Source organism: Lissotriton vulgaris, chromosome 2_1 (assembly GCF_964263255.1).
Source record: "Lissotriton vulgaris chromosome 2_1, aLisVul1.2, whole genome shotgun sequence".
NCBI lineage: Eukaryota > Metazoa > Chordata > Amphibia > Caudata > Salamandridae > Lissotriton > Lissotriton vulgaris.
Window position 1 is genome coordinate 447,913,444 of NC_141687.1, and position 18,161 is coordinate 447,931,604.

Consider the following 18,161-nt stretch of genomic DNA (forward strand, 5'->3'; position numbering starts at 1 on the left):
TACAAAATGTACTACAAATGATATTCACAAATCTAGGTGTAGAGTTTACACCTCAGACTCACCTACATGTATATATACGAAGCTCTCCACCACCCCAAATGAACATTCTATACTCGTAGGTTTCCGTTTCAGAAGTGAATATGGGAGGGCTGGAAAATGGAGAATACTGATGACTAAAGTGGACAGGTTATGAGAGGATTAAGGAGAGGTTTAGGAAAGGGCTTCAACCCACCCACATAAGAGTAAGCAATTAGCTATTTACAAGCTGCACTTCTATAGTTACTACTGTAGAAACTTAACACCTATTATACAATCAGATTTTGACTCTGTTCTCAACGACATGGAGGACCACCCTTCAGGCACTATTCCAAAATCTCATTTTTAAGCAAAATACCCATGATTTCTACAAAACAGCCAACAAAAAGATCTGCCTTCTCCAATGAACTCGTCCTCAGCATCTATGGATATAATTCGAGAGGAAATCCGTGCCTTGAAACCCTTCATGGAAGAAGCCACCAAAACTCTACAACATTTGGATGACAAATGGTCTTTGTTAGAGTACTGTGTGCTTGTTGTAGAACAAAACACTGACTCTCTTCAGACATCCTGCTCTCATATTTCTCTTCTACAATCTGAAATAGCTTTACTTAAAAAGCAGTCAGAGGAATTGGAAAATCGTAATCGCAGAAAGAATCTACAAATTTATGTTCTTCCTGAAAATATCGAAGGATTCAACACAACCGTTTTCTTTGAAACATTCTTGCCTAAGCTACTGGAACTGTCTTTGACTAATTCCTTTAACATCCAACAGGATCATAGACTGGGTCCTAAGATATCTACTAAATCGAATGGAGTTATAATGTTTTTCTTACAATATTCTGACCTTTTGCAAGTACTGTCTGTAGTCCAAAAAACAGATCTTTTTGGAAGGTCATTAACTTTTTTTCTCTTAGGATGTCACCAAGGTTACTGCTGACCGTCGTAAAAAATTTCTAGATCTTCGCCCACAACTCCGCTCTTTAAATGCCCGATTTAGACTAATCCATCCTGCATCTTCAAGGTTACATATAAGGAAAAGACTTCCACTCAAGACAATCCAGCCATTTTGCAGGAGTTTCTTCGTCAACATGGAGCTGTAGCTATGGCTACTTCAAGACGCAGTTGATTTGTAACTTTGATATCTCTAGTTTTGTTGTTTTTTGATATTGTCACTCTTTGTTTGCTGTTACACCTTCATTTTTTGTAATGTACTCAGTTGTGATGTGTTTTATACATGTTCTTTATTTTCTCTCTTTATACAGATGTTGTTCTCATCCATCGTTGTTTCCTTCCTTTGTGGTCCTTCATTTATGTTTGATGTCTTAACCCTGGTCCTTCTTCTGGGGTTTGGTGGAGTTTAGGAGAGGTCATCATCATCTTTTGGGGTTTCCATCCCCCAAATCATCTTGTGTTGTAGGTATGTCATTCAGTCGTCACTTCCATGACATACATTGTATTTCTCTTCTTTTTTATGACTTGTAGTGTCTTTTAATTTTTTGTCTTGTTCCTGCACTCTTATTCCTCTCCTCTTCTTTCCTACTGTTGCTCTCCCTTTCCTTTCTTTCTTTCCTACCCTACATAATCAACACTTAGATCTATATACTTTTTTGCTTTAGCTTTTTGTCAATTTTAAGGTTGATGATCGCACTGTGTGCCTAGTGAATGTTTATTTTACTGCTTTCTGGTCCAATTCAGAGTTACTACATGGAATGTTAAGGGATTAGGCAATCCCATTAAAAGACGAGTGCTGTCACATTTAGCCAAGTTTAAAACTGACATTGCACTTCTCCAAGAACGACATCTATCTGACATTGAAACTTCCAAGTTAAAGTTAAATAAATGCTGGTTGGGCAATGTCTTTTCAACTCCGGCCTTGGGTTAGAAAAATGATATTTTGATTCTCTGCCGTAAAAAATTACATGTTTCAGTTGTCCACCAAGAATCTAACTCTGATGGTCACTGGGTTATTGTTAAACTACTTATAGATAAAGTCCAGTTAATAATCTTTAATGTATACGGCCCTGTTTATGTTGACAAAACATTCTGGACATAGATTGCTGATAAACTCATTTTGTTTAGTGATGATTATTTTGTTTTTGGTGGCAACTGCAGACAAATTCATGACCCCATATTGGATGGACATTTTCCAGTCAAATTTATAAATACTAAAATGCATACACAATTTACCTTCACTATACATCGTAAATCTCTAGTTGACATCTGGAGACTTTGTCACCCAGACTTTTGAGAATATACTTTTTTCTCACCCCCACACCAATCACAATCCTGCATTGACTAGCTCTTTTTGAGTAAATCCCCAGCTCAATTTGTTCTTCACTGTGTAATAGATTGTAATTTAATATCAGACCACTCCCTGGTTTTTGTTGACTTTGATTTAAAACCTTTTGTCCCACGTGCTGGTAGATGGTGTTTTAATAATTCTTTGCTGACTGATCCTAATTTCTCTAGCAAGTTCAGCTCCTTTGCTTCCGAATTTTTTACTATTAATACCATCCCGGAGTCCTCCTCTGTTATGATTTTGGGCCCCTTTCAAGGGAGCCGCTAGGGGTTTCATAATAAATTTTGTCTCACAAAAGAAAAAAGTTTTTAAAAACAAAAGATTCAATTACTTACTAAAATTAAACAACTAGAATATGCTTATTATCACTCCAAATCCAAATCTTCTTTAAAAGAGCTTATTGATGCCACGATTACTTTTAATAAAACTTTGACAGAGGCTGCATCCTCCTAACTTCTGAAAAGCAGTGCTCGTATTATGTAGGCCAGAACAAGATGGGAAAATTATTAGCTAACTACTTAAAAATAAGACAAGACGGGACAAGAATAGAATCTTTACAAATTATTACTGAGCTACTCTTTTTAAAGACAATAATATCTTAAAAAATGTGCCTCTTTTTATAAAAATCTTTATACTCATCAGTCCCATCCTCTTCACTCAGAACCATTCTCTTATTTTCAATCTATTAATTCTCCTCCTTCTCAACATGTTGACTTTGATTCTTTAGAAACCGACATCATTTTGGTACACATTTTCCACTCTGTTTTGGTATCATGACGAGGCATAGCTCCTGGCCCTGATGGGTTCACTGTTGAATTCTATGAACTTTGTTCTAAACTCCTCCTTCCAAAACTCCATCTTTCATTTACCTCTTTTATTTCTAATGGCTCGTCTCAGGGCATCTTTCAAGATGCTGTGATTTGTTTAATCCAAAAAGACAACAAAGATCCCTCTTTATGTAAAAATTACCGTCCCATTTCCTTAGTTAATACAGATTATAAGGTCTTTGCAAAAATGTTGGCATTACACATAGATCCTATCAGACCAAAACAATCCGGCTTTGTAAAGGGTCGACTGTCCTCGGACAATTCTAGAGTCTTTTTTAATGTCCTTAGCAAGGCTTCTTCCCTGAATTACCTTCTCGCTCTATAGCCTTAGATGCTGAATAGGCGTTTGACAGGATTGCTTTGGATTTTATGTTTTCTGCCTTACGATGGTTAGGTTTTCCTCCCAAATTGAGTTCCTTAATTTCCTTACTGTACTCTGGCCCTAGGGCTTTGCACTTAATAACCTCAAACTGGAAGCAAGCGGATAAAGTTATTTTTAAAGCCTGGTGGAATGCCATTTGTTTCCACCATAGGCTAGATCCCAACTATGTCATCCCTATCTCTATTAAAAGAGATCTGTTGTGGCTTCCTCTTACCACTCACCTTTCTATTTCTGCTCCCTTGAAAACTTCTACTATTAATGTTGTAAATACTTCAGAAGATGTCCAGAATCTGGTGTAAATATTCCTTGTTGTCTTTTTCTTAAAATGTTAGGTTGGTATTGTGTTTTCGCTTACTTGACTATTTTGCAATATGTTTATCACTGAATTACTTCATATGTATACAATGTTTATTTTGCATTTCCTCTCAACCTTTGACTGACTACCCCCTTTCCCTCTCCCCCTTATTCCTCTCCCTAATCATAGTTATGTTTATTGCAACCATTACATTTCCTTTCTTTTTATATAGCTTTGTTGCTCAACCAAGATCTATTTTATTTACTGTATTGTTGTTCTTTTTCCTATGGTTTTGAAAAAACTAAACTTAAATTTAAAAAAATATATATTTTCAATGGTTAAATTGTAAATAAATATAATTTAATGTTAGGAATAATTATAATAATACATACAAATAGTAAATACGGTACATATCTTTTAAATAAATATAACATATTTTAATACTTTTATGCATTTAAAAATGAATGTAACAATAGATGTTAATATATACTTAAATTACTTTAAATAAAGTCTGTACATTTCTTTTAACCTCATGCGTGTGGGCCATTTTCCTGCTGTGCGCTGAGTTTTAAAAAAACCTGCGTTATATGAAGAGCTCAGCTCGTCATGAGCGTACGACAGGCGTAACTCATGACGAGCTCAGCTCGTCATGAGTATCGAAGGGGTTAATATTAATTAGGTGGAAAATAATTGTTGATATTAAACTTCCAAAAACGAAATGTATTTTAAAGATTTAGAGGCATATTTACCAAGCAATTGTGTTGCACTTGTGCCAAACAGTAGTTTGCTAAGGGCAACACAACTACTAAGTAAGATTTATCATGCCACACAAGGCCACCTTGTGCGGCCTTGCGTGGCATGATAAATCTTGAGTAAAGCAGCATAGTGCTAATCGCTACATTGAGTTGCTCTGCTCCAGAGAGGCGTTAAACGGGCAGAGCATGAGTGTTCCCACGCATCCACCTATGTATTTTGGCATATTCCCATATTTACTATCACTGGCAGACCTGGGAAAGCGTAAAAATGCTACGCCTCACCAGGTGTGGTGTAACAAGAAGAAATATCATTATTTCTCCTCGTTACATCATCTTTCCATGTGTGCTGCATTCTGTAGCACACAAAAAACAATACTACTTACAATGCAGTCACCCTTGCATCATGGTGCAAGAGTGCCTGCATTGGCGCTAGTCAGCACATTTTGCGCCAGCGCAGGGAAAAGACTGGAATGCGGTGTATGGTGTTTATTATGGAGCATTCCTACCCTTTCCCTGTCACGCAGCGCAGCAAGGTACCTTGCTGAGCTGCATGATTTTTTATTTATTGATTATTTTTTATAAATGTGCCCCTTAATTCAAAATGATTACTTTTGTAAGCATGCGTAGTGCTAAACTCAGTACTGATTTTTGTGGTAACTTACACGTTTAAAGTATTCTCTCCTCTATTTTGGGGGGGGGGAGAACTATAAGTATACACTTTAAAGTAACTTTGCAGTCAGATTTTGTGAATAGGCAAGATGAGTAAAGTTACTAATAAGAGTAAGAGTAATTTCAAATGTGTAAATTAAAGGGTAAGTTGCTTTTAGAAATTTCTCTGTATGGGCCAGATTACTAGTATAGGTGCTAATTACTGCACCTGGTATATGATGATATCACATAGTTTGTCATCAGGTGCGTTGAATAGCACCTATTATGAGGCTCCTGTGAAAAACAGGCAGGTTTTGGTGTTTTATTGCACCAAAATCTGCATAATACAGTAACCACTGTATGGTTTTCCGTGTTAAATTTTGACAGGTGTGACCTGGCGAAATGTAATAATGTTTGAAGTATTTATCACATTTAATAATCATCCCACGTGTTAAAAACACTCAACTTGTAATTTCGACCCGTGCGTAAACAGGGATTTACACTCAGGTCGGAAAACAACCACCTTTTCATATGAAGACCCATGTGTCGAAATATGGAGTTTGTTTTATGAAATATACATATGTTGCTTGGTTTTAAATCTGAAATTAAATGAAAACAAAAAAATTGAAACGCATGATGACACAACTATATAATGATAGTACTTTTTACAAAGATGTTTTAATACGCAACTCTCTGCCTGTTAATGTCTAGATTTGTTTTTTAGTCTAGTACAGAGGTGTCTTTTTGTTATCTATGTCCAGGACGGGGCCAAATATTATAAAATAATTTGTTTCCCGCCTAGCATGGTACTTCATCGGGATTTTAGAAGTCAACGCACACTTTGCTGCTGCTTTCAGGTGACGATGCTGCATATTAACCACTAGTCTTTTTTCTGATGCTTCATCAGCTGTCTGTGACCCAGTAAGAGCATTTCTTGGTATAATTACAATCATCTCTGAAGACTCTTCAGCATTTTTGGAATGCAAGATTTGCTTTTCCTATTAGAAGTGCTTGTAAACGTCTAAGAACTTGAAAAGGTTAGCTTTCCATATATTTTTCATGCATGTATAATGGCGAATCTTCATTGGTGAAATCATTTTGCTTCAAACTCTTTTACGTTTAATTTCAAATTACCTTGGCTACCAGCAAGCAATTCCTACAGATCATAACTCCTATTTATGCTTATAGCGAAAGTAAGGCTAACGGCTCCTCCATTGGATTAAACGCAGCGCATTTTCGGTCTAATCGGCCTCTACCTTTAACTTCATTCTGAGAGTTGCCATTGAAGCAAGTGTTCCATCTATAGCTAAAACGGAGATTGCATCTGAATCGAAGTACTAAGTATTCTGGTCTCAGATATGATATGCCAGGAGATAAACCGGGTGGCAGAAACACTCGCATTTATAAGAAAGCCTGTACGGTTTTAAAATCAAACACTATGAAAAAAAACAGGACCCAAAATACTTATGAACTCACTAAATAAGTATACAATAACATTCATGCTTAGTTAGGGCTCCCTAGACAATTGTGTTCTATTTTTGGAGCAGCAGCATTTTGGCTCTCACATTTTTGTATCTGACTATGCCATATATACATGCAGTACCATGTGTTAGTGTGCTTTAATATCATTTACGTAAAGTGGTACCCTTGACCAAGATACTGAAGATGCATGTGCTGTAAAATACACACATTTATAAGTTTTTCTTATCGTGATACCAAATTGCAATTTTCATATATATCTGCATTTGTGTAGTTTGAAAAATGCTGTTAACTCTACATATAATTACGTATTCATTTGAATACTATTATGCATCTATTTTATAACTATATGCATCCACAACCATGCATTTAAATGCATATTTTACTGTGTTCCTATATTAACTTGGCCAAAAGGCTTAAGCATTTGGACTCTAATTTTAAAACAATCAAATTGAAAGTTTGCCTGATTTGCAATGTTTTCTTCTTCTTTGCAGGTGTATTCATATGATCTCATAGTTAATGAAAGGAACATTGTGTATAAGAGATAGTGAGACTCAGAAGAACAACTTTTGGCGCTAATGAACAAAGGAGGACCCTGATTCATGTTATATCTAGAAGCGGAAGGAATCCAAGGATGTTCTGATGTTCAGACCAGGAGATGGAAGTATTGAACTCTGTTGAAAAATTCTACGGTGAAAAGGTGGAAAGGGGGAAAAGTACTGGGACAGGTGATATGAGATTCTCAAATGTTTTAATTAGTGGTCACACTTTAGCTTTAGAGAGATTCCTTTTAGACACAGAGGGGTACAGACCTCTTTGCTATATTTCTGTGCGGTTTTATGCTATTCAGTACTTATGATTTTGGAGAGCTTCTACCAAAGTTTCTACAATGCTGACACCTTTCTGCTTTTCTGGATCTAACTAGGTTTTCCCTATCTAATGCTATTTAATTTAGTGTAAATGCAAGAGGAGCGGAAATCATATAATGATCACCAGATTTTCTGCATTGCTATCACTGAATTCTTTGTTTTATTCATGCTGCTGGGCCTCAGGGCCTTGTTACAAGTTTGACAGTCCTCCTGCAGCACTGCTTGCATGCATTGGCAGGAGGAGCGCCAAGCCCGTAGTGCGCCCGTCTGCCAGGATATGAGTATAATCCATGGCGGACAGGCAGTGCTGCGGCGGTCTTACGGCATTGGCTGTGCCAAGCTCATAGGAGAGTCTTAACATCGGACTGCCACTGTGATAGCACCTGCAGCCTGTTCCTGCAAGGTGTGGCATGCATGTCACATGGTGCAGGAACATACGTGCAATTCTAGGGGCACATAATGGGCCCCCCTGCATGCACCTCCCTGCCTCGAAACAGCTGGGGGCCCTGTTAGGGCCTCCTTAGTTGTCTCTCCATCAGCATTTTCATGGTGGACTCACCCCCAAGAAATGGGCGGTGGAAAGTTAACTCGGAATATGCTCGACGGTGCCAGAGCAACAACGCCAGCATATTCCTGCGCCTTTCCACTTGGTGACTGCCATGGGATCCTGGATCCGGGCAAATGCAGCTGTCCGACCGCCACACGCAGATTACTGCGGATGGAACCACAGTGATGGCAGTGGTCGGACCACCACCGTGAGCCACTGTACTCATAATAAGTCTCTAAATGTTGTCATATGATTTAGATTGCCAGTACTGATTCTGTATTTTTACAATATGCTCTTGAGACTTGTCCACATAAAATTGGCTTTAAATTTGTAATACATATGTGATTAAGCTAACTTATTGACTTTTGGGTCCTCACTGTATAGCCAAATGGGCTACACTGTAATTGCACTTCTGGATGATGGTAACTCCTCTTTATTTCCCAGTGATGTTAAGCAATATTTCATTACAATTTCATAGCAAGACTGATGTAGCAGCAGCCACTATCAAGAAATACTGCAAAAACTATATATTCTTGCAAATGGCTAGTGGTGCTATTCATGCAGAAGACCATACTCTAGATATTATTTGTTTAATAGGTGTCTTACTAGTAGCAAATACCTTCCTGCTAAGCTGGACATATTAACTGATCATGCCAGTCCTCTTGGAGACCCGGGAGTAGGATTTGAGGGCCGAATTGCAGTTTTAATAATCTTCCATGTTTGGATTGTCCACCCCTATCTTACGCTCCATGTTCTTATTATGTTACTAAGGTGACTGATTCCATTACGCCTGTAATCGGTTCTTTAAGTTCATAGAAGGCCAAGGACCACCATTGTTCACACATGTCCTAGGTGCCCTGAAATAAGGCACGTTTGATGTATGTGGCTGGCGCTCATATATTATTAACAGGAATTGACAGATTCCAAAACAAATCGCTATCATATAAAAGACTATCTCTATTGCTTGAAAATAATTCTATTCAAATCAATACATTTAACAGAAACAAAACAAACGAAATAATCGTTAAGGAACTATCCGATATTACTGACATAACTCAACAAATATTTACAGACATGAACTTTAGAATGGTTTAGCGAAGCATTTCATGGACAAAATTGCTTCAATCTGAAGCAGAGTTTTCTTAATTCATCAGTAATGGCATAACCTCTTGGTCTGGATATAACACAGTGAATGGGACAGTAAAATGTCCTGCAGGGGTGCATAAAACATTTGTGTATAATTTAACAGCTGACCATGTGTGTGCTTAGACCTAGCACTTAGACCGAGTGGGCTCAGAAAGTTGGTAGCAATTAAATGAGATAAAAATTATCTTTCATTGCATCTGTATGTCACTGACCGCTCTATTCACCCTAAACTACCTATATTTGAATCACCTCTCCTTACCCACATATTATAACACAAGGCTCTCTCACAACTTTACCTCTACCAATTCACCTCCTGTGCCTACCTGCATCTATATATATTTAATATATCCTCTCTCTCAATCTCGACCCTCTGTAACTTACCGCTCTTTCTGCAGTTAATGCTATGTTTCCGTCTAACCTCCCATTTTCTGTCCTCCTCCTCCTTCTCCTCCTCCTCCTCCTCCTTCAGCTTCTTCTCTCTTTCTCAATCTCTGTTCTTCACCATGCTACACCACATTTCTCTCTTACTACAACAACTCTGTGTGCCCCATTTACCTCTGTCTGCTTAACAAGTGATATTTCCTCACCATTCCTTCTTGTGGCACTCTCTCCTGCTCTCTTAATCTTTCTACCTCTCTTCCATTGCTCTCACCTTTCCACTGCCTTCTTTCTTTCTTGCTGCCTCTTTATTAGGCTTTTACTTAATTTTTTCTATCATTACCTCCTCTCTCTGCACCTCCTTCTTTGTCATGTTCTACCTCACCTCTCTCTCTCTCTCTCTCTCTCTTTCTCTCTCTCTCTCTCTCCCCACCTCTTTCTTTATACATCTATCTACCTCAACAATTTATTTCCTTCTTTTTGAATTACATTGTAAGCCTTTCTTTGCCTTTTTATCAATATCACCTCATTTTCAGTACCTCTTTCTTGTCCCTTTACTTCACTTCTTTTATCTCTACTCGACACCTTTATTTGTACCCTTCAACACTCTCTCCCTACCTTTCTCTCAGCTTCATCACTATCTTTTCCTTATCTAATTAATGAGAAATCACTTCATCCATCTCTCTACCTCACTATATTTTACTTATCTATTTCATGAGAAATCACTTCTTCCATCTCTCACACCATCACCTATCCGCTTGTCTACCAATATCCCTCTCAAACTCAGCACTCTTCCTTCTATAGCTTTCTCACTACCATTCCTGTATGCTAATCCTGTCCCTCGGCTGTTGCTTCTCCCTAGCTACATAGTGCTACCTCCCTTTAAAACCATCTATAACAACCTGTTTTCATTCTATACTTTTCTTTATCTTTCTTTCTGAATGTGTACATTTTTTGCCTCACCAGACCATGCCAATCTGTATACCTCATCTCCATCGCTACCTTCCACTTTTTCACTACTCTTCCTCTACAGTTCTCTATCTCTCTGTCCTGCTGTGTCTCTTTTAACATACTTAGGAGAGTCAAAGATTACTGCCTAGCCAAGGAATTCTACACAAAATTAGAGAAGAGGGACAAATCAGGGGAAGAGAAGTAAAGAGATAATTATTGGATTTCACCTAATGGAATGGTGAAAATCCTCAGACCATTGTTTTCATTTTCAATGGTTCAGGGTGATTTATTTGTGATTAAAAATATCTGGTGTAATGAAAAACATTTTTGCATGATCGTATCTGCCATTTTTGGGCTGATGCTGCTGGTTTTTAACTGCTTACCAGGCCCCACTGCATGTGCCATGACCTCTAAAATATGTGTAAAATTGGCTAATCCCTGATTGGCATCATAAACCTTTCTGTAAGCCCCTAGTATGTGGTGCTCTGTGTACCCAGGGCCTGTAAGTTAAATGTCGTTAGTGGACTACAACACCTATTGTACAACCACTAAAGTGACAAAGTAAAATCATGTCTTCATGCCTGCCCCTGCAGTGTGCAGTTTAGAATTGCACATTCGAACAAGCAAAAAAATACATTTTGCTAGGCTTAAAGCCTTCCTTTTTAATACTACTAAAGTCACCCATAAGGGCTGGCTGTAATGCGCAGTGTGCAGGGTATTTAAAAAGTCATTGATGTGTTCTCATGTTTTACAAGTCTTGGCAGTGAAAAATCTCTAAAGTCAAGTTTTACTGTGGTAAGGCTGACTCTCCCATAAAAAAGCACTGAATTACATAATAATAATAATAATAATAATAAAGCTTATAACGCACAAACAGCTACCTCAACAACAGAGGTGTTCCGGCGCTCTAGCCGCAATCAACACAGTGCAGTGTAGTTTCGGAAGCTGGGGCAAACCTAATTTTTGTTAAAGAGCCATGTCTTCAGTGCTTTCCTGAAGCAGGATTCTGAATTTGCATGGAGGAGGAACACAGGTAAGGCATTCCACATTTTTGCTGTTCCAGCGGAGAATGCCCTACCACCCAGCCAAGCTTTCACAAAACGGGGGATGCAGAGAAGGTTCTGAGTGTTCGATCGCAGAGACAAATCCTGCTTATAGGAGTAGAGTCTTAGTTTCAGATAGCTGGGGCATTTTCCCTTCAGTGCGTGGTAGGCCAGGGTCAGGGCCTTGAATTCTATTCTTTTTGCTACTGGGAGCCAATGCAGACCCTGTAGGTGCAGAGAGGCATGATGCCGAAAGGGAATGCGTCTAACCAGTCTCGACGCCGCATTCTACACCATCTACAAATGCCTAATCGCATATTTGGGGAGGCCGAGATATAAGCCGGTTGCGTAGTCCAGCCTAGATGTTACAGTGGCATGGACTACAGATTTGCAGCAATCTTCTGGTAGCAAATGTAAAGATTTACAGAGGTTTTTTAATTTACTAAAGCAACCAGCAGAAACCTGTTGGATTTGGGCAGAGAAGGAGAGGTTAGCTTTCCATCTCACCCTTAGATTTTTGATGCTAGACCTTGGGGAGGGCGGAGAACCCATTACTGAAGGCCACCACAGATCTGGTGCATGCACTGGGACCTTACCAAAAAACAGCACCTATGTTTTCCCCGCGTTGAATTTTAGTTTATTTATGTTCATCCAGAGGACAATGTCACGCAAGCACCCTTTAACATTTTTTAAAGTTTTTGCCTTCTGCTCCTGATAAGAAAAAAACTACTGGGTGTTGTTAGCATAGGAAATTGCCTTAACACCCCAGTTGGCAATCAGGGAGAAGAGAGGAGCTAAATACACATTGAAAAGTAAAGGGCTCAGTGCAGAGCCCTGAAAGACGCCACACCAAAGAGATTTAGGTTTGGATGTAAATGGTCACAGGGCGACTCTTTGAGAGCGACCGCTGAGATAAGATTGCAACCAGGTCAGCACCTTCCCCCCAAAACCTAGATCCTTTATTCTTTGAACCAGCCGAGAATGATCAACAGTGTCGAATGCTGTGGACAGATCCAGGAGCACCAGCAGTGCTGATGCTCCTGAATCTAGTGTCCATCTCACTGATTCTGCCCCCTCAAGGAGGGCAGTCTCTGTGCTAAAGTCCAACGGGAAGCCAGATTGTGTTTCATGCAAAACAGCATTACACTCAATGAAGTTGGTCAGTTGACGCTGGACCAGCTTCTCCAGCATTTTACCCGGAGCGGACAGTAGAGAGAATGGCCTAAGATTGTTGACGTCTCCTGGATCTCTGGTAGGTTTCATTCTCAATGGAAGAAGGGTAGCGTGCTTCCACTTATCGGGAAAGACACCAGCATCAAGGGATGTGTTTCATATATGAGTTAGCGTGTTAGTAAGGGAATGGGATATTATTTTCCAGAGTTTAGGGGGGCATGTATCATCTGGGGCCCCTGATATACATTTTTGAATTTCCGCTGTTGCATCCTGATGTGTGATTGGTAGAAAATTTGTAAACAGAGGAACCTCCATCCGTCTCAAAGGTGAATCCAGTTTCTCTGTTGCCTTAGGTGCTGAAAAGGAGTCATAGATCTTTAGGATTTAATTTTAACACAGAGCTGGAGAAGGTTGCACTTCGGTCTCTATTGCTTTTGGCTTGAAGAAGGTCTGAACTACCTTAAACACTTCTTTATTGGAATGTTCTGTGTTGTGGATACAGGAAACAATGTAATTTCTCCTGGCCGTTTTTAATGACTTATGTACATTTTTCAATGCATGTTTATAAATTCCTTTAGCCAAGTCACAATATATTATTCTCCGCAGGTGTTCTAGTCTCTTACAGCGAATTCTTTCTTCTTTGAGTGTCTCCGAGAACCATAGGTGTCGATGGGGTCTGAAGAAAGAGAGGGGAGATTAATCTGTAAAATAGGACCCAGCTCTGCTGCTGCAGTCAAATTTTTTCATTTTCTCTTCATGATGGGCCGTCTGCCCATGGCCTGGGTGGAATTGCACAACATAACTAAAAAAAAATACGGTAGTGATCGGACCAGTCCAGACCAGTGGGCAGGGAGATTTCATAAACATTGAAGAGTTGTTAGAAAAAACAATATCTATAGTATGGCCTGCCTAGTGCGTAGGAGCAGAAGCCATTTACAGTAGATTGGCACCCGCCAAGCACAAAATCAGTTGGCTGCTTGAGATTGAATATGATTGTTCACATGAAAATTAATATCGCCAAGGGCCATGTAGTTGGCATACGTTAGCGATTTTTGGGCAATGTGGTTACCAAGAACATGGCAGATATTTGCGGCACAATCAGGTGTGTTGTATATTGATTCTTCTTGTAATATGTCTGACAGTAGTCATTAGCCCTTCCTCAGTGTTTTCACCTTCTCAGCTTCCCAGAATACCTGTGAGTGTTCTAATCTGTACCAGAGTGTTCTAAGAGGGTCAGTTGATGGTCTGGTCAGCTGGCGAGGTTTTGTACTCAGCTGTGTCCTACAATAAAACTACATGTAATCAACTAGAAGTATCATGTCATCTATCTTCATCTATTTACAACAAGGTGGTCCGTAGATAAGGGTGCCTTCTAAGGATGACAAAGGATTAATCTGGAGACAAAAGTTGAGGCCTTCAATGCCTTGTAGGTCGCGTGGGCTGGAGGAGATCAATTCCCAAGAATCCTTGAAAATGATAGCCACCCCACCACCTCTTTTGTTGCCCTTTCTATTTGTGAAGCACATTTTGAAACCAGGCAGGATGGCCAGGGTGATAGCTGCTACTGTATCCGCATTAGGCCATGTTTCTAGACGCCATTAGGGCAAGCCAAATATCGGCGTGTTTAGGGAGGGATCTACAATTGACCAAGCACGTCCGTAGTGTGTCAGTGAGCTTCGGCAGGATGCCCTGTGGGCTAGTTGTCCCAGAATAGGTCTTTTTATGCAGCCTTGCCGCACAGTTTAGCCCTTGACAGCAGGAGTGGCAACTGACTGGCAGTTGAGTCATCCGAGGATCTATCTGGTGAAGCTCAGGGCAAGTAACATTGCTACAGGACAGTAGTTCCTCACAAGACCAAAATATAACCTTCTCATCCCCAGTCCAACCGGCAGGACGGCTGGCGCTGGCCGCTTTCACGTCGCGGGCAGGCACACATCTGTTTGTTAACAAGCCTGAGGCAGGAAGTAGGGTAGTTGGGGGAGAAGTCGCATCCCTCCGTGCAAGCGGCACAAAGATCTGTGACGGACCGGCGATAGCATAGACAGGTAAGTAAAATCTTAAGTAATGTGCAAAGTGCAAGATTCCATCAGATTGTGACACACACGTTTTAAAAATAACACCTTTAAAACCACACGTGGCACACGCTACTTACTGCTGCAAGGCCGACCCCCCTTCTACTTTTAACTAGCCTGAGGCAGGATGTGGGGTAGTTGGGGGAGGAGTCGCGTTGCTCCGTGTAAGTGGCACAAAGAGCTGTAACGGACCGGAGATAGTGTAGACAGGTAAGTAAAATCTTAAGTAATGTACAAAATGCAAGTTTCCATCAGATTGTCACACACACATTTTAAAAATAACAGCTTCAAAACCACACGCGGCACGCTACTTACTGCCCTGTAACACCCTATAATGTATTACCTCACTTGGGAATAGCTACAACCTTGGTTCAAGGACTCAAATTAATAGGAATTGTAATCCAATATGATGTTCAACTTAGATTTAACTGTACTGTTTTGAAAATGGCACTCTTAGAAATTTGGCATTTTGTTACCTAAGCCTGTACTAGCTATTTCAGAGTTAATCCCCAACTATCACCTGGCTGCCCACTGGGAGATGTGAATGGTTCCCAAGAAAAGGTATGAGAGGGCCTTATCTGGGAGAAGGTGTAACCTCCTCATAGGATGACCTGTAGCATGTACCCCCCCCAACTGCACAAGCTTTAATAGGACTTTCATGTGTAACTCACACCTAGGTCTGCCATTGTCCAAATATCCAGAGTGGCTCCAATCTCTGTGGAGAGAGAACTTATTGCAGAACTGGTTTACTAAGGGAGTGCCTCATTTCCCAAATCGTACCTCAAGGGTTTACCCAGAGATATGACAAGTGAGCGAAAGATTGTGCCATGAAGGAGTTTAGCAGAGCAGGGCACTGTGGGAATGTTTACAGTCAAACACTCAGGAAAAGATGTCAAAAAGGGTAGGATTGCTCTAGGAAGTTTTTTCTGTTGGACAGGGAGTTCTCCCACTCACAAATTAGTGCCAACCAGCTGATTTGTGCCAATAACACTGCTAGTGCACGTAGCACGCCTGGATGCCCTCTTCAGAACGCTGCTGGATCTGAGGAAGAATGAAAGACTGCATCTGCTAAACCCAGTTTGGACTACAGAAAGAGGAGTGCACCTTCTGTATCCCGTGGAGTGAACCCTCAAGGCTAAAGTCTATTTGCCAAGCCACCCATTAAGCTACAGGGACAAAAAAGCTGCAAGACGTCCACTTTCTTGTCCCCAATGGTCAAGTACTGGTACTTCCTGTTTACTTCCCATGGACTAAGTCCTTACCCATAAGTGCTTTTCCTAAAGTCTTGGGGCCCTTGGAAATGTGGCACAGTATACTCATCCTGCCTAACCCTGAAAGCTCGGACTTCGAAATGTTTTCAAGGATTTTTGCAAAAAGGACCGGAGGCTAAACTGAACCATCACCAAGCCACTGCCTGCAACATTGCACTGCTAGTCGGACTTTCTAATTTGCCCTGCTGAAAGTAAACTTAGCTCCAAAAACGGAGGTAGAAATCTTCACCAGGCAAAGGCGCTCAAAGAATTCGGCCTTCCATTGACCTTCCTTAGCTATGAAGTTCACATTTCTCCTGTTTGGAGCTGTCCTGCCAAAATGCGACAGCATCACTGTGACTTCGTTTGGCAGCTACATGGCCTCATGGAGTCAGCCTCATCCACAGCCTGCTCTTTTGCCCCACAATGGATGGAGACTTAACAAGACCTAGTGAGAAAAGTGGCATTGTTACTTGAAGAGGACTACCATCCATATGTCAAATATTCCACTTTATCACCTACAGTAAATTAAGCTAATTTTGTACGCATTAACCTTTTAGATTCCAAACATTACATCTTTTACAAATAACTAGTGTAGACGTAGGTAGTTTTAACATGGATTATTTTACAGTACTTTAACACTCCATAAGAATTTTTTACTGAACAAAGTACCAATTAGCATTGCGGAAAAGCCACAAGTGATACAGCTGCCTCAGAGATTGAGTACATAACTTAAAGTGTCAGTTGGGTGTGTTATATTCCATAAAGGTACCCCAATATAGGCTCAGGTAAAATCACCTATATTCTCCCCTACATTACACACATACCAGTACTTGGGGACTGACCTTATACCTAGATACAACACTTAAAACAGAACGCAGGATTTTCCTAGTAGCAGCCTCATACATTATGCATGAGGATTCTTGGAAACTCAGCAGGGCTCATCTCCAGCATAATACTATGTATAAAGATGATTCTCGAGTCCGACACTGACACAGCAAGGTAAAACCCCAGGGGTGACCTTTGGGTATAAAAATATCACATCTTGCTGAAACAAACAGAAAAAATCTGAACTTTGATGCCGACACAGTGATGCAAGAGGTTGAAGCTCCCTTCATGTAGATACTCCAGCTCCCAGTGGTCTGACATCCCTTGCGGGGTGTGCAACTTGAGACCAGGACGGGGTCCCACCCGTTCTGACTTCAGGCAATATCCTAGAGGGATTCTTGGCTTAAACACCTACATACATGCTAGGTACACTTAGCTACATCTAGTTGTGGTAGCATTGTAGGAGTACGTATTTTTATTGTAGTTTTATTGTCATGTATTTTTAATATTTGCCTGTATTCGTGATTATATCAGGATGGTAGAAATCTAACATCTTTTTACTTGTAAGTGCTTCTAGTCATTTATATCTGCTCCTGTCTAATGATCCTTCCAGCACATCTATTCTACACCAGAATAACGACTGGTCAATTGAAAACGTCCATACCGTTAATCTGTGTATTTCTCTGAGATTAAGTAAACATGAGTGATGGAGCAAAAAGAAGTACGCTATTTCCATGGTCCTGAGGGATTAGATTTGTCATGTTCTATAGTTGCCAGGAACTATTCCCTCCTTGATAAGAGGAGTTCTAGTGGGACCGTGAGCTAGCTGGTACAAAGGCCAACATACCCGATGGGGGTGTCTGGAATCAGTCTTGGCACCAAGCCCGCAGTGTACATTGTCCAAACGTGCAGATCCTGTATAGGTTATATAGGAACTACAGGACAGGTGCTACTGATTCAAGGCAATGCATTTCTGTCTCCTTGTATTTGCAGAATGTAACTCTCTATTTTAAATTCTTGGGAATGACTAAAGTTTATATTCGGTTTTCTGTGAGCATTTGATTGATACCTTAAATTTGGAGGATAAATTTAAGGTTTTATACATATTGTTGTGGTTATGATGGCTACTGAAGAGGAGAAAATAATTCATTTATTAAGAAGGTAAATCTTTGTGGATGGT